This window comes from Amyelois transitella, chromosome 9 (assembly GCF_032362555.1).
Source record: "Amyelois transitella isolate CPQ chromosome 9, ilAmyTran1.1, whole genome shotgun sequence".
In the NCBI taxonomy this organism is placed as follows: Eukaryota; Metazoa; Arthropoda; class Insecta; order Lepidoptera; family Pyralidae; genus Amyelois; species Amyelois transitella.
In genome coordinates, this window is record NC_083512.1 from 7,193,636 (window position 1) to 7,219,711 (window position 26,076).

Consider the following 26,076-nt stretch of genomic DNA (forward strand, 5'->3'; position numbering starts at 1 on the left):
TATCATTTATAATGATATAGATGGTAACTTTTGTCTGGGACTTTGTCTGCGTGGATAGTTAATGCAAGAAAATTGCGACAACGACGGTGAAATATTGTAAACCATTGTCATGGTCAAACAATCAAGAATGTAAAGAAAGAAATTCGTATTATCTTTTTCGGAGTCTTAAAAGTTAAATCCATTACATAAGATTTAGCTGCCTTCGAAGCATGGCTGGCACACACGACACTTTTTTATCGCGCAAAGATCTATCTCTGTTTTACTTTTAATTATGACCTGAAATGGGACAGCGATAGTTCTTCCCTTGATAGAAACGTGCCATCCTATGCGTAAGGTAGGTAGAAACTGCATTTTCTATTAGCCGCAATCCCTTTTTGTGCCTACTTTTATTACTTGCTCGACATTCATCAATCTTTTCATACATATTCGTCCCTTTGCTTGTCACTCAGCCAAACGCATGTGCAAGTACTATTGGCCTATTACATGCATTTCTTATTATCATGCCATATTTTTTAAACATAAATCCGATTTCTTTATCGCGAGCTGCATTTCAATTGCAACCTACACCGAATGCCCTTGGATGCAATGTCAAGAACACGATATCCTTGAATTATCTAAACTTCACCTTGCGTCACGTTACTCGTCATCTATACTCTATACATATAATAAAACAGTAAAAATATTTTGTCTGTACATTTAGTATTTTTGACTGAAATGGATAGAGGGACACTTAGAATGAATAATAGAAAGCAAAAAATTTTTTTTTTAATTTCTTGTCTGTCTGTATGTATGATCACGATTATCTCCGAAAGTACTGAACCGATTTACTTCAAACTTTCACCAATTGCTTTGTTTTAACTCAGAATAACATTTAAAAATTGTTTCATCAAAATCGGTTCACTAAAAAAAAAGTTATCGACATTTGAATGAACTCAAGGCATCAGTTTGCCTGCAAATAAGTTATGAAATTAAAAATTCAAAGTCATTTATCATTATACGACAGCATTATACCTATAACATATAAATATAAGTGAAAGGCGACTAAGGGATGAGCTTACAAACTTGGGATTCTTTTTTAGGCGATGGGCGAGCAACCTATCACTTTTTGAATGTCAATTCTATCATTAAGTCAAATAGCTGAACGTGGCCATTCAGTCTTTTTAAGCCTGTTGGCTCTGTCTACCCCGCAAGGGATATAGACGTGACCATATGTATGTAGTCTACTTTAATTTCGCCATCAACGCAACGGCCTCGATGGTCCAGTGGTTAGCCTGTGAGACTGTAAAGTTGGCGGTCCAAGTTCGAATCCCAACAATTACAAGATATTTTTTTTTTAATATTTTTTGTCTGTCTGTCTGTCTGTATCTCAAATTCAATTTCTAAATTTTTATTCATTATTATAGGATACTATATATCGCTTAATAATTGTCAAAACGTATTGTTTAACAACATTGGTTGACGTCAAATAAATTACTTAAAAACTAAGTTTACTGCCGCTTCCAAGGCGTCAGTGCTGAAGAAGCGGTAACAAACTGCACTGCAGCATTTTCTTCAACAACGTCAACTTTACAATATTAATTAAACTTAGAATAGAATGTGGACGAGAGAATACATTGTTCAGATTTATATATGAGATTGAATATTGAAAAAAGAAACATATATATATATATATATTTTATGGATTGCCAATTTTAAGAAGATTTATGTACAGAGTGTACTGAATTTTGATTTAAGATCAAATCAAACTACAATTAATTGCGAGGTTCCTGTGCCAAGCTCGAGCCAGATATATTTATCATTAAGGTAATCATCAGTCCTATTATAAGCCTTCTCACAAAGTACTTTCTTTACATACTCTTTGAATTTTCGGTTGGGCATATCAAGGACAGACTCCGGCAACCTATTATAAAATCGTATACAGTTCCCCATAAATGATTTACTGACTTTGCTAAGCCTATGAAACGGCATGACTAATTTATGTTTATTACGTAAATTTCTATCAGTTGTGGCACTAACTTTTTGAAAAAAAGAGGTATTTTTCCTAACATACATTATAAGATCAAAAATGTACTGGGACGCTACTGTAGGTATGTTTATTTTCTTAAAGAGTTGTCTTAGTGAGTCTCTTGGTCCTAAGCCATAAATTGCGCGTACGGCCCTTTTCTGAATTATAAAAATAGTTTGTATATCAGCCGCGCTACCCCATAAAAGTAAACCATAAGATAACAAGCTATGAAAATAGCTGAAATAAACAAGCCTAGCTGTAGCTACATCTGTCAATTGTCGGATCCTCCTAACAGCATAAGCGGCAGAGCTAAGTCTATTGGAAAGTTTAGAAATATGAGCACCCCACTGTAGCTTTGCATCAATTATAATTCCTAAAAACTTTGTATTTTCAACAAATTCTAATTTCTGGCCTTCCAGTATTATGTCAGTATTGGCCTGCCTTACGTTTGGAAGGGTAAATTTAATGCATTGGGTCTTATTAGCATTTAAAAGAAGATTGTTGGTTGAGAACCAGATAGATATGGCCGACAGTATATTATTAACTGAACTTACATTTTCGCTATGGCGATCTAATTTAAATATTAAAGAAGTGTCATCGGCAAACAGCACTATACCCGCCTGTTTTTCCACCATAAAAGGCAGGTCATTGACATATACCAAGAAGAGGAATGGTCCTAATATTGAGCCCTGAGGAACACCCATTGAGACGCTTGATCCGCTTGACTTTTACTCCATTAATATCTACAGTTTGAAGCCTATCAGTCAAATAGGATGCCATTAGTTTAGTTGATTTGTGGTCAAACCCATATTGACGAAGTTTACGCAAAAGTGTCTGATGATCTACGCAATCTAATGCTTTAGAGAGATCGCAAAAGACTCCAACTGAATCCTGTGAGCTCTCCCACGCGTCATAGATTTGGGTAACAAGTGCTACTCCCGCATCAGTGGTGGACTTCCCGGCAGTGAACCCATATTGTTGGGAATGGAAAATGTTATTGATTTTAAAATATTGTTGCATTTGATTAAGCATCATCTTCTCAAACACCTTGCTCAAAACTGGCAATATAGAAATAGGTCTATAATTGCCAAGGACTGTTCTCTCCCCTTTTTTGAATAAAGGTATTAATTTACTACATTTCATTAAATTTGGAAAAATACCCTCATCAATACATTCATTAAATATAAAAGCTAGATCAGATGCAATAATGTCTATGATTTGACTTATGATACTAACAGACATACCCCAATGGTCTTCAGACTTTTTCAAATTAAGTTGTTTGAACGCCTTTAATATATTATCAGAGTTAACATATATAAATTTAAAGACAGATTTGATGGGAGTTGTGTTATTATTAAGAAGACAGATTTGATGGGAGATGAGTTATTATTAAGATTATCTGACTGTATGTTTAAGATTCAACTCGAAATTAACGCGGACGAAGTCGCGGGCAACAGCTAGTACAATATAAATTTTTATTAAGTGTTGATTTAAATGAATTTTTAAATGAATTTATTTATGTACAAAATTTTATTCGAAGAACCTTTTAAAGATATATTTATCGATAATAATATTAACTAAGTACCTATCTACTACTAAATAAAAAAAAATATAACTCCTGTTTTGAAGGTTTTATCTGTCTCTGTGTTAATATTAGTTACAAATAAATACAAATCTTCTCATTATAATAGTCACATGCATGGATTATAATATCATTCCGAAAATGCTTTATTGTAAATAAGTCGCGTTATTCATTATATGCATTCAATTTCAAAAACGCTAAGCGTTGGCTTTTAAATTAGCATTAACTTCCACCCTACATAACGAGCGTCCCTGAACTCTGCGCAAGCGCATACAATTGTAAACTGTCACATTACTGACATTGGACATTCCTCGACTATTGCGTGTTGCGCGTTTGTACCGAGTCTAGAACACGCAATAAACTAAAAATTTATTACTATGCTTCCACTTATTATGACATACAAACATGTATTTTGATGTTCATGTTGATGATTATGGTCATAGTCATAGAAAAAATTGTCTTTTATTGCAAAGCAACCGTTGGTGCCATATTCCATTTTTTGTTTTTTTTTCGTTTCGTTATCGTTTTTTACTCTATATCAAAAATGTCATGGCGTGTGGTTCCCGGTACCACTCCATCTTTTTCTCATGGATGGCGTAAAATGCGATTGAGGCATAGGCTTTTATAATTTTCAAGATTGTTGGCCCTGAAGTATGAAGAGATATAGACGTGATTTTATGAATGTATGTATGTATCAAACTTTGTGTTTATTTAGATACGTATGTTCATGTAATTTTTGCATACTTACCTACTTATCTCTTAAATAATAACTTGCCAACTCAACATAATGTGAGAAAAAACTTAAATTGTGAGAAAACACTAGTTAGTACGAACCTCTAATCCTTCTGTCACGGTAAGTATCCTTGCGACTTACATGACTAACATGACCGGTTTACGGCCTACTAATAGGTCATCTTTACCAATCTTTGTATATTGACTACCTACTTACATTTTAATTAGTACCTACCAATGTCAACTCTGATATTTATTTACTTTTACCATAATAATGATAAGAAGTGTTTCCTATGCGTTGGTTAAAAATATTTAAAAAAACGGAACATGGTTCGTTCACCGTCCGTAGCCATACTTACTGGGTAGTGCAGATGCGGTTATCACGTTTATTTTCTCGCTTTGCTCTTTATAAAGAGCTAGCTGACGCACTCGCAAGGAAAGGTCATTGAACTGCATAGTCGCGAGCCAGTTGCGCGGGCGCCGACTTTGTGATGTGACGAATGCAACCTTGTCAACTACGGTTCGCTTTTCTGTAAGGTAGGTTAGAGCAGAAATGTAAGCCACTGGACATTGACAGCCATTGTAATTACACCACTGTAAATTAAATTCTCCACTCAAAATCGTTTCACAAGTACATAAGCTACTGAGTAACCTGTTTATTCTAACCAAAACCATTGGGGGTTCCAGTTTCTCTTCCGTTGCCTGTACTCACAATTGCAATTTTAACAGAATCACGATCAAGTAACAACAGACAATTAAATCGTATACTTCGACTTTACGGGTCAGGTGTTTGTCGCGCCCACTTTCCCACACCCCTGATGAGTGGCGGATTGCCTCCACGGTACTCACACCACGCCACGTGGACGCAACAGGTGAGGTGAATACGCATGCGCACGACCACGCCATCCGTCCAGGCAAATGAAACTAGCTTACTACGTACTTTTCCATTACGAAAACATTATAACCCCTTTTGTAGATATCTTTCTACAAAAATAATAAAAGCACAACGAAGAATCTCTCGTTTTTGTCGTATTAGACACAAATACAGGTGGCGGATCAAGGCTAAGCAGATTTGGATGATTCCCTTTTTAGCACGACCTTGAATTCGGACGCATTCGGTCGTTAACATTTACTTTGGAAGTAATCGGACATTTTTCGGTAAACATTGTTATGGCAACTGCAATGCAGGGTTAAGATTCAAGAAATATGTTTGATGAGATATAAGTTGTAGATACATATATAACTTTTAAACTAAGTAGGAAATTTAACATAATAAATAGCAAAAGGATTACCTATGCAAGGATCGTGGCTTATGGAAGCGGTCTAACCCATGCAGGAAAGAGGCTTAATTATATGCTGCATTTAACACGTAGCCAATTCGAAGTGTGATAAATATACATCATTAATCTTTTCTAAAATAATCAAACAGGAACTGTTTATAAATCGACAGACAGCCCTGTTCCAAAATCGTAGCAATTAGGAATTACGCAACAATTACGAGGCGATTACGCAGCGGCGCGTAAACGGCACGTAATTAATCTGATCAATTCGGACGAGCCGAACGTCGAATTAACGCTCGTATTCACGCGGGAACAGTGGGGTTCCATGCCTCGCCATCTTGAATCTGATTGCAAGATCGTAATCTAAGATACATTTTATTTTTTATACAGAAAAAATATATTTCATTTTGTACACAGAAAATTATGTCTTCGGTAAAAAAAAAATATTTGATATTTTTAGGTAATATTATTGGTCAATACCAACAATTTGTGTATCTGTTCCATCTGTTTATGTGTATGTGTAAGATGTGATTTGTGTATGTACATATGTATTTAAATCTACCCTCAAGATTCCCTTTCACCTTGTAAATAGGTACCAGAAATATCATAAAATGTGTCACACATAAGAATTCTTTGCTTTTTAATTTTCAAATTATCTGTAATCTCATTCAGTTCGACATAGTAAGTGTGAAAATAATAATGGGCATTTTCCAACGAGCTTCCAATAACTTGAGGCGTCATACCGTGACTCGGTTGCCATGGCAACGCCTTGAGGCGCCTCTGGACCGCCCACAATACCACCTTCTACGCTACAAATTACGAGCAAAAAAATGTAAAATACATATTATTTGTAGAAGTATAATACCTATACTACAAAATATAAGTAAGAAAAGTTAAATATGATTTCTAACAACATTAATGAAACGTCCCCCAGTTGTATTTGTGCTAATTTTAATCTATACTTACAATAATTCTGCATACAGATCCAAATCTGGTCCATTTAGGTGCAATCTTTGGGAATTACAACGAGAGCGATGTCCGGATCAAAATCCACTTAATTACATGTTGGTTTGAATGCAATCTCAACAACTTTCATATATTCAAAAAGATTCTTCAATCAGAGTTATATATTTATAGCTACTTATAGAAGCCAAACGTCGCAATATTTAGGCAATCTTTTAGCTGCCTCGCCCACACTTCTTGGTATTCGGTATTGAGGGACGCTCAAAGTTCGTTGTTAGTAAACATATGAAAGGCACTCAAATCGCATTAGCGGAACTAGACTTCGGCCGTGTAATGCAAAATTCCCTATTTACGGGAATTTCGGGAAATGCTCTCTTAGTGGCCAAGGAACCGTCTGGCAAATTTTAAATTTCAGAAGATCCAGCGTTTTAGGCTGTGCGATCATATGTGTCAATCGATCAGTCAGTCAGTGTCTTCTTTTCTATATTTAGCAAAATATGTATCAACTTGACAACTTCTTCAGCGATTTTCAATAGTACCATTAATTATAGTTGTGAAAAATCTTCTTTTAATTCTTTTTAAGCGCTTTACTATCAAAATATTTTTATTTTTACATTGCACTTCAGAATTCACACTTGAAATTATGTGTAAATTTTATCAAATGCCAGTTTGAACAATGATGTTGGTATCGCGTGATCCACTGTTATCAAGACAAAATATCGGTAGATATCGAACCTAAACCAATGCTGTTTATTGAGGTAATTGGTCGTGCAGCTAATAGCACCGATAAAGTAATTACCTTTAAAACTTTAGTTCCATGATGAGTCGCATTAATATTCTTTTCTGAATTACATATTTTTAGATGTTCCGCTCCAGCACTTTATATCAGAAATTATTTCGTCCATGAATAAATAAATATTTCTGATATCGGCATACGACTTATGAACATGTTATAGCTATTGAATTAATATTAAATTTTTATGTTAAAATAGATGCAGTTCAGTATGTAAATCTAATTATTTTACCATGGACTTCTTTCTCAAATGTTTTTTTAAGCGGAATCCTGCTCTTCCTAATATCAACACCTGAATTTCGCAAAAAAAAAGTATGTATGTATCATAAGTTTTTGCGAAAAAGTTAGTCGAACCTTTTTAAATAAATCTTTCGATGATTTTATCCAACACTTTATTTCTCTCATTTCCTTTCATTATGATATAGTGAAATAAATAAATCGCAACATCACAGTCTCCTGGGGTATCTCCAAGTATGACCAGTAGTCTGTTGACACCTGTCAAACCACATTTACTGCCACACTGCACCGCTAGGAGTGGTAGTAATATCAGTTATTATTTCATTACCAGCATTTCGCTAGGTTGCATTATTGTTGTACAACTTGAACATGAAGATATTTTTTTTGATGTTATATGATTGATTTTTTTAAGTAAAAACAGAAGATAATAGTATACATATAAGTAAATCAATAACTCAGATGTTTGCAAAAATAGAAAATAATGTTTTAAATTTTTAAACAAAATCAATATTCTAATTATCAAGATTCAATAATCGGTTCACGTTTTTCTGTCTTTAGAGAGTGTTGTTAAAACAATAGGAGTAGTTAATATTTAAATAGATCGTTGATAGTATAAATAATATAATTCAGTCATCCGATACACTTTCCTAAAGTCATTGACCGTCCTTGCATTCATAAACATCTTAAAGTTCCAAACTTTCCCAAAGCCCCAAATAGATTCATGACTATCTCTATCATAGAGCCAAATGAGAAAATTACAGTGGCAGTTGACTTAGCAAATATACAAATGGAGTGTAAGTGGGACTCTTGGAAGGCTGTGGGAAGGCCAAGACGAACGTACCTTGATCAAATCGAAGACGTTCTAGCAAAAGGTCAGTACAAGAGTAGAGAAGTATGCAGGTGGCAAGTGGAGAGATGCAACCTCTGCCTACCCTCAAGGAAAGAGGCGTGATTTTATGAATGCAATTTTTCTCACGAATATTTATAAACAGAAACAGGCTCATGTTAAATGAGTGCGTCATTTTGAATGCCTAATTTTGGTCTTGCATATATTCATTGCCAGAGTACAGCCACAGAATTATTTATAGATAGTATATGTAGTCACATATTGTATTTAACATTACTGCTGCCGTGTCGTTTCCGCAGAGTAGAATAAACTTCTGGTCTACCTGCATAGGAAGCCATTAAAAAGCCTGTATCGCTTCTAAAATTCTAAAAGGCATTTTGTGTCAAATAATCAGAATCTTTGCAATTTTTTATGTCATTTACCAGGGGTGTATGCAATTGGGGAAAATTCTTCGAAGAGAGATTCTAATGAACATTGTTTATCATATGTACCTACTATATGACTCTTAAAATAATAATACACCGGATATATGTGTTGTCGAGCCACGTGCAGTGTAGGGTTCCCAAGTTGATAACTAAATGCGTGCTCAGTGAGTTCATGGTCAAGCCGCGGGAAACAGCTAGTTTATAATATGTTTGCCAATCAGTTTTGTTATTACCCGGAGGCGTAAATGGACATACAGAAATGGTGAAGCTAGGTATTTTAATATCCTATGACGTCTTTAGCTCATATGGGATAGATAGAGTCAACTGCCTTGAAAAACTAGTAGGCTATGATTGGTAAGCCACTCTTCATGATAGAAATTCAGTGACTGTATGATTTATTTAAGCGATAGTATTGATAGCATGTAAAATTGATATATGAATAAGTATCTAATCATTATAGATTAATGAGGAGATAGTTACTACCTGTACATATCAATTATACAATTTACCGATAAGATATATTTTTAAAGTTAAACACAGCCTGGGTTGAAATATTATGATCCTTATAGGGTAACTTGTAAGTATGTGATACTTTCCATGGTGTAAAAAGATTTGATTATGATATTTCAATCCGTCTTGAGAGTTTTTGATAGTTTGTGTCCATACATACATATTTCAAGTCCATATCCCTTGCGGGAAAGACAGTGCCAACAGTCTTGAAAATACCGAAAGGCCACGTTCAGCTGCATAGCTTTACAATGGAATTGAAATTCAGATACTTAGTGACAGGTTGCTAAACCATCGCCTTGAAGAAGAATCCCAAGTGTTAAGCGATCAATAGATTCAGTTCCTAGGAAAAAAAAGTAGTATGATGCTTATTATTTCTAATTATTATATAAATATTTAAAAAGTCTTAGTCAACTTAAGATTTCATGGACATGTTTAGTTAAAAAATGTCTTTGACACTTAGTATTACCTTGCCCTAAGTGAGTTATTTTACTTTTTAAAGAGTTTTCAGGAGTACCCTTAGTAATTACAAAACTTAGTTATTACAAAATGGTTATCACAAACATACCTCATATTCAAGAGCAGAGATAAAGCAAGCTACTTTATATTCTAACCTACCATAGATATGGTATCCAAATCTAATCTTAAATGGAAAGTTTATACTTACTTAAATAGTAGAATAAATATATACGAGACATATTACAGAAATCGAGTTAACCTCGAAGTAAGTTCGAGACTTGTCTTACGAGATACTAACTAACCGATATTATATTTTAATATAAATACTCATAGTACTCGTATATAGATAAATATCCAAGACCCAGGCCAATCTGAAAAAGTTCGTTTCTCATCATGCCCTAGCCGGAATTTGAACCCGAGACCTGCTGTGTCATAGCTGTCTATGTCTATGCTGTAGTGCACCTACCGCTGCGCCACAGAGGCCGTCAAATGAATGAATGCTATAATGTTTTGCTAATGTTGAGAGTATGAACGACAGCAGGCTAACGTAGAAAATTTTACAAGACGAGTGTAAATTCGCACGTAAAAAAATAAAGTCCTTGTCAAATCGGGGACGTTCAAGTGAAAGATCAGGTCAAGACTTCCCTAAACACCGAGCTTGCATGAAAAGATTGATAATGCTGGATGAAGCAAAAGTACTTTTTAATGATCTGAGGTAACTGGAAAAATGTAGTGTTTACTTTACTCCAAAAAAAGCGGCGTTATGTAAGATCATGAGCATGTGATACATTGGTAAATACTTAAATTTAAATTAGTCTACAGGGCACGGTTAACATTTACTTGCATGAATTTAGCAAGTAATATTTTATTATGTGTATTAGACTAAGTATATACTTGTATTTGGGCAATATCTTCACTTCTGATTTCAGTCTGCCTGTCTAGTTATACATTTAAAATTCAAGGTCTTTTTATTTCCGTGTGTCTTACAAATGTGCAGATCCTATGATGTTTCAAGGTTTTAATAACTATTTAAAACAGGTAGGTAGTAAGAGAATGAATAGGGTAATATAACTACCATAAATTGTTTGGAAATCATATAAAAATTTTCTTCGTAATGCTCCATAGTAGGTATTTCAGTATAAAATTGATAAGTACCTAACTTTTGTTGGACACCTAGAATGTCGTTTTAATTGTTTCACTTATTGGATGCAAGGTAAATTAAATAAAATAGGTATTATTAATAATTTAATAATTATCTGAAGAAATCTGCAATTAATCGTTAGGAAATGAGGCACTATTGCTATGCCCGACATCACCAACTTCCCAACATGGGCTTCAAAAAAAAAACGCCATAGATAGATACATTTTTTACATATTTAACTGCGTCATTCCAGTTACAATTGGCTGTAGTGGAAATTAAAGAACATCCAAATCACTTGCCTAGCAAGTTAATGCTCGGAGCGGCAACGTCGCACGGAGTGGCGTAGAGGCAGTGGGGGCAACTAGCAACAGGCGCCGCGCGGCCACGTGGTCTGCGGCCTTGCCACTGCCGCTATGCTTCGCGCCTTTTTTAGATAACAAATTATAATCGCCTAGTTACTCGGCCCAAATCATTTATGTAACGATCGATTTGATCTAGCAATGCCACACGCAGCTCCACAAATGATCATTTTCACTCGCATCACTAAAAGTGCTATTGTTTACTTGCAGTTTAACGTATTGGCAACTGGTGCTAATTGTGTTAGATAATCTTTGACGCAATTTAGATTTTATTCATTATTTTCCTCAAAATTCCCATCTTTATACGTTTGGTTAAGGGATAATTTAATCTTATATTCCTATATATTTTTACAGAAAGTATAAATATAAAAATAATAAATAAAGATTTGGTTATTAACGTAAAACTTAAAATACAAATAAGTATTAGACCTGAATGCGCCGCGTGGTTTCCGGCACTTTAATACAATAGGACCACTTAATCTCTTACCCGTAGACGTAGATGTCGTAAAAGGCGACAAAGGGAAAGGGGACAGGCTCTGTTGCAAGGGATACAAACTGTGATTATATGTATGTACGTAGATCTTTGTATAAGATAACAAACCTATAACAGGAACCAAAAGAAAATAAACAAATACATGCAGTGTTTAATTAGAGAAGTCCATAGAATTTAAGAGTAAATATATTTTGCCACATGATGGATTATGTCATTTTAGACATATTTACCCTTTCTTTGATTTTCCACACCGAGTACTCAGATATTTATAATATAATTTATTCCCTATTATTATACAACTATAAACGTGTGACGTCATCAGGGAAATAGGTCGCGGTAGTGCGGTCCCGCACAGAAGGTCGCCACGGTAATTATTTCCGTGTGGAATCCCATCACCATGTATTACTCGTACACAGATAATTATTATACTACTAATCCATAGAGTCATGCCCAAACTGATATCATAAAATGAGACAGGAATTAAAAAAAATATATGAGAAATTATTTCATTGCCTGTTTTAAGGTGCTATGAACGAATTCACGGGTAAAAGTCAGGTATGTTACATATAATATGTATTCATAATTCATTTTAGATAATAGAAATATATTGTGTTTTATCAGTAAGCAGACGATATCAATGTAGAAAACCCTTTCCGTAACACACCATGTTTAAAAAAACAAGTCTTTAGCCTTGAAAGCCTACAAAAACTGAAAGATGCCGTGTAGTTTTTCATGCATTGTATTTTTAACACGACGCAATCAAAATTGTCTTAAGAAAGATCCCGACATGACAACATTCTGTCCGCGTTTGCAATACATCATGTTCATTTTAAAATAAAAATTAGAAATATTAAACGAGGTATTAACATACCTCGTTTAATATTTCTAATTTTAAATTTACAAAAAGAACAAAAGTACTTTAGTATGTATAATAAAAACTAAATTATGAATGACCTTAAAATCCTATTAAATTTAATTATTTATGTATTCAATATTAATCAAATTCAGGTTTTAGAGTGGTATGGTACTATTAATCTGTTAGCAGAATACTTAAAATTTGATACGGCTGCCTTAATCAGGATATGGAAAAGGGAACATTCCTCATTCAAAAATATTCTTGATTCGATTTTCATTGATTCTCAGTTTTTGGCCTTAGTAAGATGTCAGAAACTTAAAGATTTGGATATTTTTTCAGGACTGCGCATGGAAATCTGAATGATAAATCATTTTAATTTGAATGCTATTATCCTGTAACCTATACGCATTGGAAATGAGCAGCTTAATTTTTATCTTTTTAGATATGATTAATCGTAAGATAAGCACAATTAAGTTCTTTTACTTTAGAGTGTACCTGCTTAGCTAGCCGCTTATGAGATAAGATATGTCATATTTTTTTTAGTCGATTTTACATTATTAATTGATGAGATAAATTTTCATGAATTGTTTTTACGGGCCGAGGATTCACTTCAATTAAAAAATACTGAAACGAAAATATCTCATTCAAAAAATTAAATATTTCATTCAAAAATAATAATTATTTATACAGTCAAACACATAACTGTTAATATTTTTTGAAAATGTGGCTGTTTTTCCACCAAACATTTACGGTAAAAATATCCTTAAAATATTAAAGCTATTAATTTCTTTAATTCCTTTAATTCTAAATATACCTTTAATTTCGATTTATACCTAACTTTGTTACTGTACATTTTATAGTGTTTATAGTGTTATTATTCAGTGCTACAAATAAAACTTTAGTTTATACTCCGTAACAGTGCTAACAACGTAAATATGTACTGTGACTTAAAATTGTTCTCAAGTATGTGACTGTTATGTAGGTATGTCTGTTTGACGATATAAAGAGCTTTGAACCTTACTTTCTCGAATTTAATTATAATATCATAATTCGTTTCGGGTATTATAATTTTTTGTGCCGTGTGGTTTCCAGCAAAAAAAGAACTACTCTGTCTTTCCCATAATAGGTTTATAAACTTGGGATTCCTCTTGTAGTCGATGAGATAGCAACCTGTGACTATTTGAATCTCAATTCCATCAAAAAGCCATACAGCTGAATGTCAGGATTTTCAACGTTATTTATTAAAGGATTTTCAATATAAATGTATTTCTTTGTTATATTTTTATAACGTTTAAGAACAAAATAAAGTAACTAAAGCTTCATTCAAAGAAATAAATGCATTTTTTTCATTTTCATTGTAATGTTGTCATAGGATAATGACTTCATAAATTGCGTATTATTGTTTTTCTGTAATTTTTTGTCAGCTTTTACTATTATTTTATGATTTTTTTGAATTCCTACGTTTATCAAATTTCACATTGTCATTTATTTTCTAAACAATAATGACAACGAGGATATATGATGGAATTTATATAAACATTGCAGCATACATACATACATGTCACATATGGTCACGTCTATATCCCTTGCGGGGTAGACAGAGCCAACAGTCTTTTAAAGACTGATAGGCCACGTTCAGCTATTTGGCTTTAAGATAGAATTGAGATTCAAATAGTGACAGGTTGCTAGCCCATCGACTAAAAGAAGTATCCCAAGTTTATAAGCGTACCCCTTAGTCGCCTTTTACGACATCCATGGGACAGAAATGGAGTGGTCCTATTCTTTTTTTTATTAGTGCCGGGAACACATTGCAGCAATTTATAAAATACCGAGTACTTATTTAAAAAGTTGATAAAAATGTGTCAAATAATATAGCATGTAGGTACTATAACGTATCACAAGTGAAAGTAAATGCAATAAAGATAAAAGTTTTTCAATACTACATTTTGTGCTTTCGAAATGCAGTTACCAACTTGGCAGACGTTGGCGTGGTTTCAATGGTTTCCACTTCCAATCTGTAAATATACATTGCACCAATAAATTTCAGCTCAAAAAAAATCCCAAACTCCCTGTGGTTTATTCATCAGATGCGTTTCCAAGTAACTTTTATGCAAAACTTGTGAAAACGTCTGCAACCGTCTCTTGGCTATTGTCCAAGAGTGACCTGATTGAAAGTTTAAAGTCTCTTTAGAAATTTATTGTGCTTTACCTATCTGTAGTAATAAAAACTATCTTGTTTCAGGTAATTTCAATATCAATATGATTCAAAATGTGTCTTTGCTTCATATTATACTACACCTAGACTTCTATGCTTTGGTAAGTGGGAAAGATAAAATAAGAGCAATCAGCAAGTAACACGTTCAGTTTACAGATGTAGAATAAAACACCACCATGGGATTATTTATTGTGACGACGTTATTACTACCTACATGAAGGCAAAAATAATATAAAATCTGTTTGTCATAAAATAAATACTTGGTATTTTAATTAAAAACAAATGAAGACACAATCAAATACGAACCGATTGTTTTTGCATTAGGAAGGTTCCCTATACAGTCCGGTGATCACATTGTACCCACAATCATTTTAGCGTGTGACAGTACAGGTGTATCGACATCGTTCTGGCGTATGACCCGTTTTTAAACCCTGGTCTTCTTATGACCACGATTTAGAAATGGGTAAACTGGGCAATTTCACGTTTAAGACTTCCGTCTGACCTTTGGAATTATGTTCAAAAGGGAACTAAATTTGTAGGGGAACTTTACTTCCTCACGAAGTTTTCATGTGCCTATGGTACCTACGTTCATAGAAGAAAAGAGTTGAACTTATTGTTTTTGCACTACGATTTAGAAAGAACAGTCCGGTACACGTTATACCTACACTCAAGCGTGTGACCAATACAGGTGTTGTGTTTGTAATATAATCGTACAACTGATAGGCGATCATTAATAAGTTCTTTATCAACGATGATTAGACTTCCCGCGATGTCGGCAAATTAAACGGAATGCTGTATGGTGATCGGATTATTGAATATCTTGCAATTTGAAGAATCAAAACGTCACGATAATCCATCTTGTTTTTGTAATGTACATATTTTTTTACTGAATGCAGACTACAATTTAAAATTTGTTATTAATTTTTTTTGTTATTTTACCCATCTTTTTACAATTTCACATTACTATTCTTGGTTACGGTATACGTACGGTTATCGAAATAGGTACTTACATATTTTAAAATATGAATAATACACAATAACATCATATTTTTGCATTTTTAATATTTATATTTCTATATGTGAACAAGTTAACAATACAAAAAATAAAACCGTTTTCTTTACATATTGGGGAGTAAAAAAAATATTGTAATTGGCAGTAAATTCTATGATATACTAGATTGAATTAAAACTGAAAATTAAGACATCAATTTTGTAGAAGCGAAATGCACGCAGAGTACTAACTAATCCACATACCGGCATGCATCGGCTAAATGCATTACTCGAATTAGCCCACTGAGGCATGGTAAAAAATTCAATTTCCCTGAATGCGGCACGAGAAAAAAGTAAGGCCGGTAAAATTATATCCGTTTTTCCGGAAGACTCGTCCAGAGAATAATAGGGTGCGGACGCTCGCGAAATCAGATTAAATCGTCGGTCTTATAGCCAATCGTTAATATCTCTTGTGAAATTATGAGTTTTACTTCCCGATTTAAATCCTATACTTAGTATACTGTTCAAATATGCTGTGTCGTGTAGTTTCGCCACTTACTTCAGAACGAACACCTAGACTTTTTCCCGTGAAAGTCTGTAGAGAAGCTATCTAGCCTAGCCTAGCTCTCCCTTTGGCCTTCTCCACACTATATATGTACAAAAATTCATGGAGATCGATTCGGTGGTTGGACATAGAAGAAGAAGACTTCTTCTATGTCGTTTGCTCTTATGACACAATAGGACTTATTTTAAATGCTAATAAATACAGACTATCGATCTTATCTCCTACTTGCATCCTATACTCTCGATCGATCTTATACTTGCACTTTAAATAAATTGTCTGTTATATTTTACGTTCAATCTAAAAGTAAACACTTCAAATTAATAAAGAAACGATGTTACAGACTGCGAATTAACATGTTACACATTTCTTAAAACGATTCGGCTGGAGGCCTTGAAACGCGCTACGTATATGTAATTTAGTTTTTGTCAGTTATATGTTAACCTTAAAATAGAAGACTGCAAAAAAGAGTTCCCTTCATGATTGTTGGTCACGGAAATATTTTGAGGTAGGTAAGGAACTGACTTCACCAAGGTTGACCAGTACTAAAGGGCTTGGAGACCGGTTAAACGTTATGTATCACAAATAAAATTATGTAACTAAATTTTGAGTTATTTATGGAATGAGGAAAACTAATTTTTTTGTGACTAGTTTTGTCTGTGTGTGTGTGATACCTGGCATGTCTGTCCATTAATTGGATTATAAATACAATTAAAATAAAAATATAATTTTTGAATCTGTGAATTGACCGAAAATCTAGCCCGAGTCTTCTGTATGACCATCTGGTATGATGCATCACTACCTGGATTGAAGTAGAGCTCATGAAATTGTTAATTTAACACACTAATTTGATGTTAGGGATAAAAAAATATTTAAAAATCGTTTCAATTTTGAGGTAGAGTTGCTTTTTGTCGACAACCGAAATGGTAACGTAAAACATTAGCCTTTAACATTATGCAGTTGGAGCTATAAAATGGATCCTTTGATGTTCCCGGGATTTTTACAATCGCACCCTGATCTCAGCCGGGATAGAACCGGCATAGTTTATCACTAAAACGCGTTTACGTCACATTATACCATTCCTTAAATTTATTCTCCCCGTAGAGTGAGAATTGCTTTCATGGTTAGAGCGCGGAAACCGTAAGCAAACTTTTTTGTTTCAATGATTTATTTTTCAAACTCGATGAAACGCGCTCAAATGTGCAGGAGGTAAAGGCTAACGTTATCCATTAATTCTATTGTTATTAATGAATTTTGAGAAGATTGACAACGCCATCGTTAAGTTGTATGAAATAAAATAAAACATTAAAATTATACTTACACATATCTACAATTATATTGGCCGTAAAACCAAAACTATGACGCGCTATATACATATAATAGGTTCTCTAAAATTATCCCAATTTTTTACGCCTATATTTACACAGGAATTTAACGGTTGCCATACATATAACGTAATAAAATCACATTTACATAATATATACTTTCACTATGCTTGGTTTGATTCAACGAAATGTCTTTCTGGTTCATTTGTTTTTATTTTTGCACATTTGGGCCTGTATTTGACACTATTTTTAAGCATAAGTAATTTCACATTAGTTTTTGGAAATCAAAAATAGAAAACCTTTAAATACACATAACTTGCCCTTTTTTGTTAAACAGATTAAAAACGAGTAATTTTCTTTTAAACTTAAAAGTTGTTCTTTTCTACTTAAAAATTAAATTTGCTAATTCAAAAAGAGACGAAGCTACATATTGTTTGTACTTAATCGATTTAAATAAAAAACTCCAGAAGCCGACTTTACTTTTAAATAAAAAAAATACACAAAAAAAAAACTAGATACATGGACAACACACAAAACATCCATTACGTACCCTAAAAATTTTAACAAATTAAGTGACAAAAGATTTATTTATAAAATGAACTATGGACAAGGCTGATTTTATTTCCTGTTTCATAGTGTTCTATTATTATAATTTAAGTTTAACATAAATACATAAAATAACGCCACTTTCCCGGAGGTGTAGACAGAGACTACATCTTTTCACATCCCTGCATAATTTTATCCCCGCATTTTAGTAATGGAATTTATGTCAGTATACTTTACTTCAGTACATCTCTTTATAATTTCATAGGTGTATATTTAATTATGTATGTATTCTTTATTATGTGAGCTAAGTTTTTGTTTATAAACCTTATTACACCTTAGTGTAGCCTTGGACTAAATAAATTCCAACAAAAAATGGGTGCTCACACAAAAGCGGAGGACGCATTGTAAGATTTTTTGTTCTGTTTTCTTTATCAATTTAATATTCTTACTAGTTAATATTGATGCTATGTTATCTACATGCAAACATTTATTAATATGTGAAGATAAAGTTTTTATATTTGTTTGTCCAGTTGCATAAAATGCAAAATTTTACGCACACATGCATTATGTATTTATTAACAGTATTTCAGCTATTCTTCCTAGACTTTATGTAATCACTACATAGACGCTAAATTGCAACGAATCGTCCAGCTTGATAAAATGTCTTGTGTACATTTATTAGTGTGTGGACGCCTGCGCAATACTGGGTGCAATGTCACCTCGGCAACCTTGAATCGTTGTTAGGTTAATCTTTGAGGACGATGACCAAAACGATTTACGATCGAAGGTTTCAGTCCTATCAAGAGTTTAAAGAAACTATTATTACCCGTCCGTTGCTCTTCTGAGGAGTTAGAAATATTTACGGTACGCGTTAAATATTTTTTAAATATCACGGGTTCAAGTGACATGTCAAGATGAAAATGACGTTTTCAGTTAGAAACATAAAACTGTGAAAAAGTACTTAACATTTTATATATAGGTATTAAATAGGGCTTTTTATTGAATGCGTGAACAGAAATATAGTGAGAAATAGTACGAGTAGTTTTTATTGATTTGACGCTTACATGATTCCTCGAAAAATAAAAAGATACTAATATAAACTACGGTGGTATAATCTTACAAATACTAAAATCTACCAACCAATTATCATAGGTACTTACTGGGTTTATCATTTAAAGTTGAAAAAGCACATAAAAGGCTGCCGTAAATTTTTAATTGGCCGTAACGAGTGCAAGACAGGTTTTTGAGAAAATGACCGGTAAATGTGGATAATCTGCACAGTTAGCTGGCCGGTCATTAATGTATGCTCATGCAACATGCAGCCTGATAGACCAATGGCGATTTGCATTCCACGTGGAGCCAATAAATGTATGGACAGTGGTAAGGTGATCACGTTTTAGATATATTTTAAAACATACAAAGACACCTAAAATCACATCTTCATCCTTTTTGGGTAAGCACAGCCAACATTCACGAAAAGACTTCGAAGACGTTCAGTTATATTGGTAATGCAATGCAAATTTTCAGCTTCTAAAATTATTTATTTATTTCTAACGTCCCCGTTACAATAAACTACTAAACATAATGGAAGTTGCAGGCTCAAGAAAAGTAAAATAAAAATTAAGATTTAATACAGTTAATCACTAAAACTAACGCCAGGTTTCATTAAATAAAGTAAATTTTTCGCCTTTGTTATCCTGGCCACTGTGTAAGTAAAAATCAAACGTAAATACATAGCTTCATTGTAGTTAGTCGAGTGGTAGTCCTTTTAGTATTTTATTATTATGAACACTAGGAATATGTAATAACATGGAAACTGCCCGTGCGGGGGCGGAAGATATGCTTAGGAAATATCCACTCATTCACACTTCTTATCTTCGCAATGAGCAATTTTATCTTTTCACTAATTTTTATCCGAGCCGCTTTTTGCAGTATTTCCTAGAATTTATGTACTACATAATTTTTTTTAATGTATTAACATTATAATAAATTATATAACTAATAAGTAATCTGCACTACTACTATTCATAAATCAAAACAGAATATCTACCAAAAAGCAAGATAAGTTTTAGACTTTTAGCTTAAAGGAACATACAAGCCTTTAGTTTGACGTTCAATTGTACCTCTGACTTGATTGTGCTCTGACGGAATTTAGTATCATTTATACACCATTTGTACCATGTATGTAAAACAACATGTATGCCAAGTCTTATTAAAATTCTTTATTCTAATTTGACATTCTTTAATCCGTGAAAATAAAATCTTGTAATTGGATATACTATACAATAATTAATAAATTACTAGAAAACAAAAGTATTCATGGATTATTTGAATTAAAAATTCTAATTTTTGTAGGTAAATCATTACTATTTTTGTAGGTAAATCATTACTATTTTTGTCGGAATAAAATTCACTCGTGCGGCATCAACTTCACAAATTACTTACCGATGAGTCAACCTGAGTGGGGCAGTTTTCATTATCAATGCAAATAGTCAGTCATTACGAATCGAAATTTAAGTAAATTTGGTGCAATTCACCAATTTTCTTTTAATAATGAAAAAGTGTAATGATTTGTGTTTATAGTATCCAAAGTGTTTGTATACTCTTAACAAAACTAAGAATATGGATGGTCGTTTTTTTAATAAATAATTGTTACATTTTCATTATCTTATATTTTTTATACACAAATAACTTGGTCATATCTCTATTGAAAAACAAATATCCCGGCTTGGGAAATCTACTACCATTACCATAATATCATTATGCAGAATACGTAATGTTAATCGGATTGAAACTACTGACAAAACCTGCATTTTACCTTGAATAAAACTGCAACTTTTATATGGGACAATATATTCCTATAAAATTCGCCAGAGACATAAAAATTTACACCGTATAAGAATAAAACCGTGCACACATCGAAGCACAATAAAAAGAGTTGCCATATTTTGCCGAGTTTGAAACTTGTTATGAGCGGAGCAGGTATGAGCCGTGATCTGAAAAGCAGTGATTGTGTAAACTTTCCTATCGCAATTTCGTGATATCGATGTGAATCCGCGTCAATAGAGACCAGATTAATTTAATAACATTTAAGCTTTGAACACTAATTCTACAAATACTTACATACATATAGTCACGTCTATATCCTATCCGGGATAGACAGAGCCAACAGTCTTGAAAAGACTGATAGTCCACGTTCAGCTACGTTCAGCCGTTCGGCTTGATGGTTAAATTGATATTCAAATAGTGACAGGTTGCTAGCCCTAGCCCAGGTTATACAAATAGATATCAGAATAACATATTGTCTTATTTTATCTTAATTTCTATGATTCCGTCACAAGTATTTTAAATTCGAATCCAATCAGCGGCACTTTTCATTTGAAATTTATTCAAAAGTTTAAAAAGGAAGTTGTTTCAAATTGTCTGTTTAAATTTTTCATATATTAGTATATCGCTATCAAATATTATATTTATGTTAACACGAAAAATATTGACTATTATAATATGTAAATAGATAAACCAATTATTATCTTGGATCAAGACTACACAATTAACGACCTCAAAGGTTAAACATAAAAAAAATATTATTGTTATTTTTTAACCGACTTAACAATAACAATAAGTTATTGAAACATAAACTTTTGTGAATTTAACTTGACTCGCTAAGTACGAATCGCATTTAGCGTTCTCTTTTTAAACTTCAGGTTCTTTTACAGTCCGCGAAAGTTTTCCTTCCTGTAACATTTTATCGTAGAGCTGTTTCCACGAGGCGATCACATCGAGTTAATAAGTTCCAGTTTCGATGGCTCCTGCGTTTTAAACTTTTAGGATATGAGATAACAAGCTAAGAAAGGGAGACGCTGATTTGGCCAAGTCCACTTTAAGATCTGAGGATTACTTTGTTTCCTTCGACGGAAAGAGCTTTTCTTTTTTTTAATACTTGTCGAACGCGATGACGTAATGAGTTTTGGTGATTTTGTCCACGAAAGAGCGTTGTGTAGAAAACATTTTTTTTTTAAATTTAAATTGGCAATTTATGTTGGTGAGTTTTCTTTGTATTTTGTTTTTTTTTTGTAAATTTCTGTACATGTGCATTACATACTTATTTTTGGTATAAAAGCAAAACATTCTTGATTGTTCTACAATTTCGTTTAATTAGAACAAAAACATAAATCAATAAAATAATTAGTCAATATCATCAATAGTTTATTTAATTGAATCAATTTAGTGCTTCTTTGTTATTTCAAAACAGTGTACTTATTGCTTAAACTCTGAGGGATGTCATCAAACATTTTTTTATCAACCGATGCACTATTTTGCTTCACACCAACTGAAATTCATCACTAAGACAGCGTTTTGGAACTAACTGTCGAAGTCTTGAAATTCGCCGAAAGATTTGTAAGAAACTTGTACTAGACGCGGCCGCTAGTGTCGGCGCCCGCCGTACTAGTGAAGTTGTAAACATTCATACTATATGATCAAACGAACTTCTCAAGTGAAGTTCGATCGATATTATATGAGTCGCTTCATTCGAAGATATAAGATATTCACAACGTAGTCCCTTCAACCTACAAGGTAGCATCGCACGATTTTTAAAGAAAGAATCGATTATTTTTTACAAATCGATTCATTCGTTCTCCTTCAATCATTCGCCGTTCGCTCACACCGGACATCTATAATTCATTTTCTTTAGAGAGAAACCGCAGAACTTTCAGATGGGGCTTAAGGGAGGGTGGGTTCTTATATCTTCGAATGAAGCGACTCATATAATATCGATCGAACTTCACTTGAGAAGTTCGTTTGATCATATATTATATTTCGTCGCTTCATTCTCGATATAAGATATTCACAACGTAGATGTTTAGAGATGAAAGTTTTGCGTTAAAAATAATTGATAATCAAATTAATGGTTTTATTGAAAAACTAAACATGTATAAACTTCTTAATTTAGCATGAACAGATAAATTATATATCACTCTAGATTTGAGTGTGGCAAACCAAATACTGATCTGGCGAAACGGTCTTCATCGAGCACTATTCTATTATAAAATTTAGCGAATGTGCACGATGTGTGGGACCAGCCTGCGGCCTTCCGGATGGTCTCGACTGAGACGCCCGCCGCGCCCGCCGCCGACGTGGCAGCGTGGCGGGTGCTGTGCGCTTTGAAAACGGACGCATCCACGCCACTCTCCGACAAAACGGTTTTAATCCACCTGCTGATGGTTTGCGGTGATGCAGTTTTATATGGTTTTTTGTAAGTTAATAGTAGACTATTATTCTCGGCCCGAATATCCTTGGTTCTAAATAAATAAGCATCAAGAGTTGTGGCAGGGCAAATGTTCAAATTTTCTCTAAAATAAGGGAGAAAGAGCACCGGTTGTTCTCTACCAGGGCCTGAGGTTTTAATTAAATTTGTAATTTTAATATGAATACCCATTAAGCTTTTAGAAATATTATCAACTTTAATCAAAGACAAAGTTTGTACTCTGTGAGCAGTGCACAAAGCTAGTAAAATTACTAACTTCTTTGTTAGTTTCTCCATTTCAATTTCTTCATGAGGAACCCAATTTGCGACACAAGAGATAACTATTTGTGGATCCCACGTGGAATTATATCTTGACGCCGTAGGTTTTAATTTATAAACACCTTTTAATAAGCGCTAAACTCGCTCATCCGTTCCTACGTCACTCTTTAGTAAAGAGAGGGCAGAGCGATGACTATTGAGTGTACCGTACCTAGCTCCCTTATTGAACTGCTCTGTAAGGAATAATATGACGGCTTCATTTGAACCATTGAAAGGATCAATATTGTTTGTTAAACAAAATTCCCACCACAACTTGAGAGATGAACCGTATTGTTTTACCGTATTGTCGGAGAGCGACGCGAGCATCAACTCTACTGACGCCGCTGGGGTTCCTTGCTGGATGAAGGCCGTCCGCAGAGCTTCGCGACACCCAGGGTAAGTCGCTTGTACATTGGATGATGATCTCTGAAAGGAGATTGTAAAAGATGTTTATGAGGCTCTAGTAATAAAATATCTCTTTTTAATATTTTTTGAATCATGGGGAACCATGCCTGGGACGGCCAGTATGGAAACACAAGAATCCCTTCAGCCTCATCATCGATGATCTTTCTTATACATTTCAGTAACAACGCAAAAGGTGGGAAAGCGTAAAAATAGTAATTACTCCAATCGACAGTGAAAGCATCTACGGTCATTGCATCGGGATCTTGTTTCCATGAAACATACAGATCAGATTTGGCATTGGAGCGGGATGCAAATAAATCTATTTCGGGTTCACCAAATGCCTCTGTTATTTGACCGAAGGCTGACGTCGAGAGTTCCCATTCGATATCAGGGTTGATTCGACGGGATTCCTCATCAGCCTCTTTGTTGTCTCTGGTATTTATATAAGAGGCAAACAACCAAATATTTCGTGTCTCGCACCATTGCCAAATTTGCCTGGATATGTTGCTCAGATGAGGGTATTGGATACCACCCATTCTATTAATGTAACTGATGGCCGTAGTATTGTCAACCCTTAATAATATTGCACAGTCTTTCTCTTCGCGAAGGAAACTTTTAATGGCTAGGAAGGCTGCAATCAACTCGAGTTGGTTGATGTGAAGATTTCTTTCACTGTCTTTCCAGTTGCCATTTACACGCTTTCCATCACAATACGCACCCCAGCCCGTTAGTGATGCATCAGAAAAAATTTCTTTTTTATAACCTTGTGTCCTCATAGGACCGGAGATTGAGTTAATGTTATATGACCACCAAGTTAAGTCCTGTATAATGTTATCAGGGAGTAACACTTTCGTATCATAATTACCGTATTTTTGCAAAAGTAAATACTTTTCCCTTTCCAGAATTTTTGTGTACATCCAGCCGTATTTAGAAGCGGGACACGCGGCGATAAGAGTGCCAATCAATTGTGCAAATTCTCTGATGGTACATCTAGGCAATGATAAAAATTTTGAGACCAATTGTGAAATTTTGTTGCGTTTTTCTAAAGGCAAAGACAAAGTTAAGTCAGCTGTATTGTACACAAATCCTAAAAAATTGCGGACCTTTTGCGGTTCTAAGCAACTTTTTTCTAGGTTAATTACAAAACCTAGACATTTAAGAAGTTTAATTGTCTCATTGACGTTATGCGTACATTCGGATAAGTCATTGCCGATACATAAAATATCGTCCAAATATATTACGGATTTGAAGCCACGTGACCTCAGGGATGTAACTACCTCTTTCATTATTTTACTAAACACTCGAGGTGCTACTGCCAGCCCGTAAGGCATGGCGGTAAATTCATATGTCTGTAATTGAGACTTTTCATCTTTAAATTGAAATCGAAAGTATTTCCTATCATGCATATTTAATGGAACCAAAAGGTAAGCCTCCTTAAGGTCTACAGTGGCTAAGAATCCGTCTTTTGGTATAATCTTAGCAGCAGTACGATAATCCTCCATTTTGAAATGTTCCGTTTTTATAAACTTGTTTAATGGTTTTAGATTTAATATAAATCGTTTACCACCATTTGATTTAGGCGCGAGGAATATTTTTGACAAGAACTGTCCCGGTGTCGAGAAGCATGGGACTATAGCGCCTAGACTTAGTAAATTCTCAATGGCTAAAGACATGTCGTGTCTTTCTTCCGGTAGTATATGACTAACGGGTGCAGAGTCCTGTGTTACTAAATTATGAAAAGGAACATCAAGACCATCACGAATCCATTTCAAAATCTGGGGATTATCGGTT

General features: G+C 33.9%; 1 protein-coding gene across 2 annotated transcripts in view; it reads left to right on the forward strand.

Annotated features, from left to right (window-relative positions):
* Positions 1-26,076, forward strand: part of LOC106143249 (forkhead box protein O) — an 83,825-nt gene that overhangs the window by 23,280 nt on the left and 34,469 nt on the right. The gene's annotated exons all lie outside the window — the stretch shown is intronic.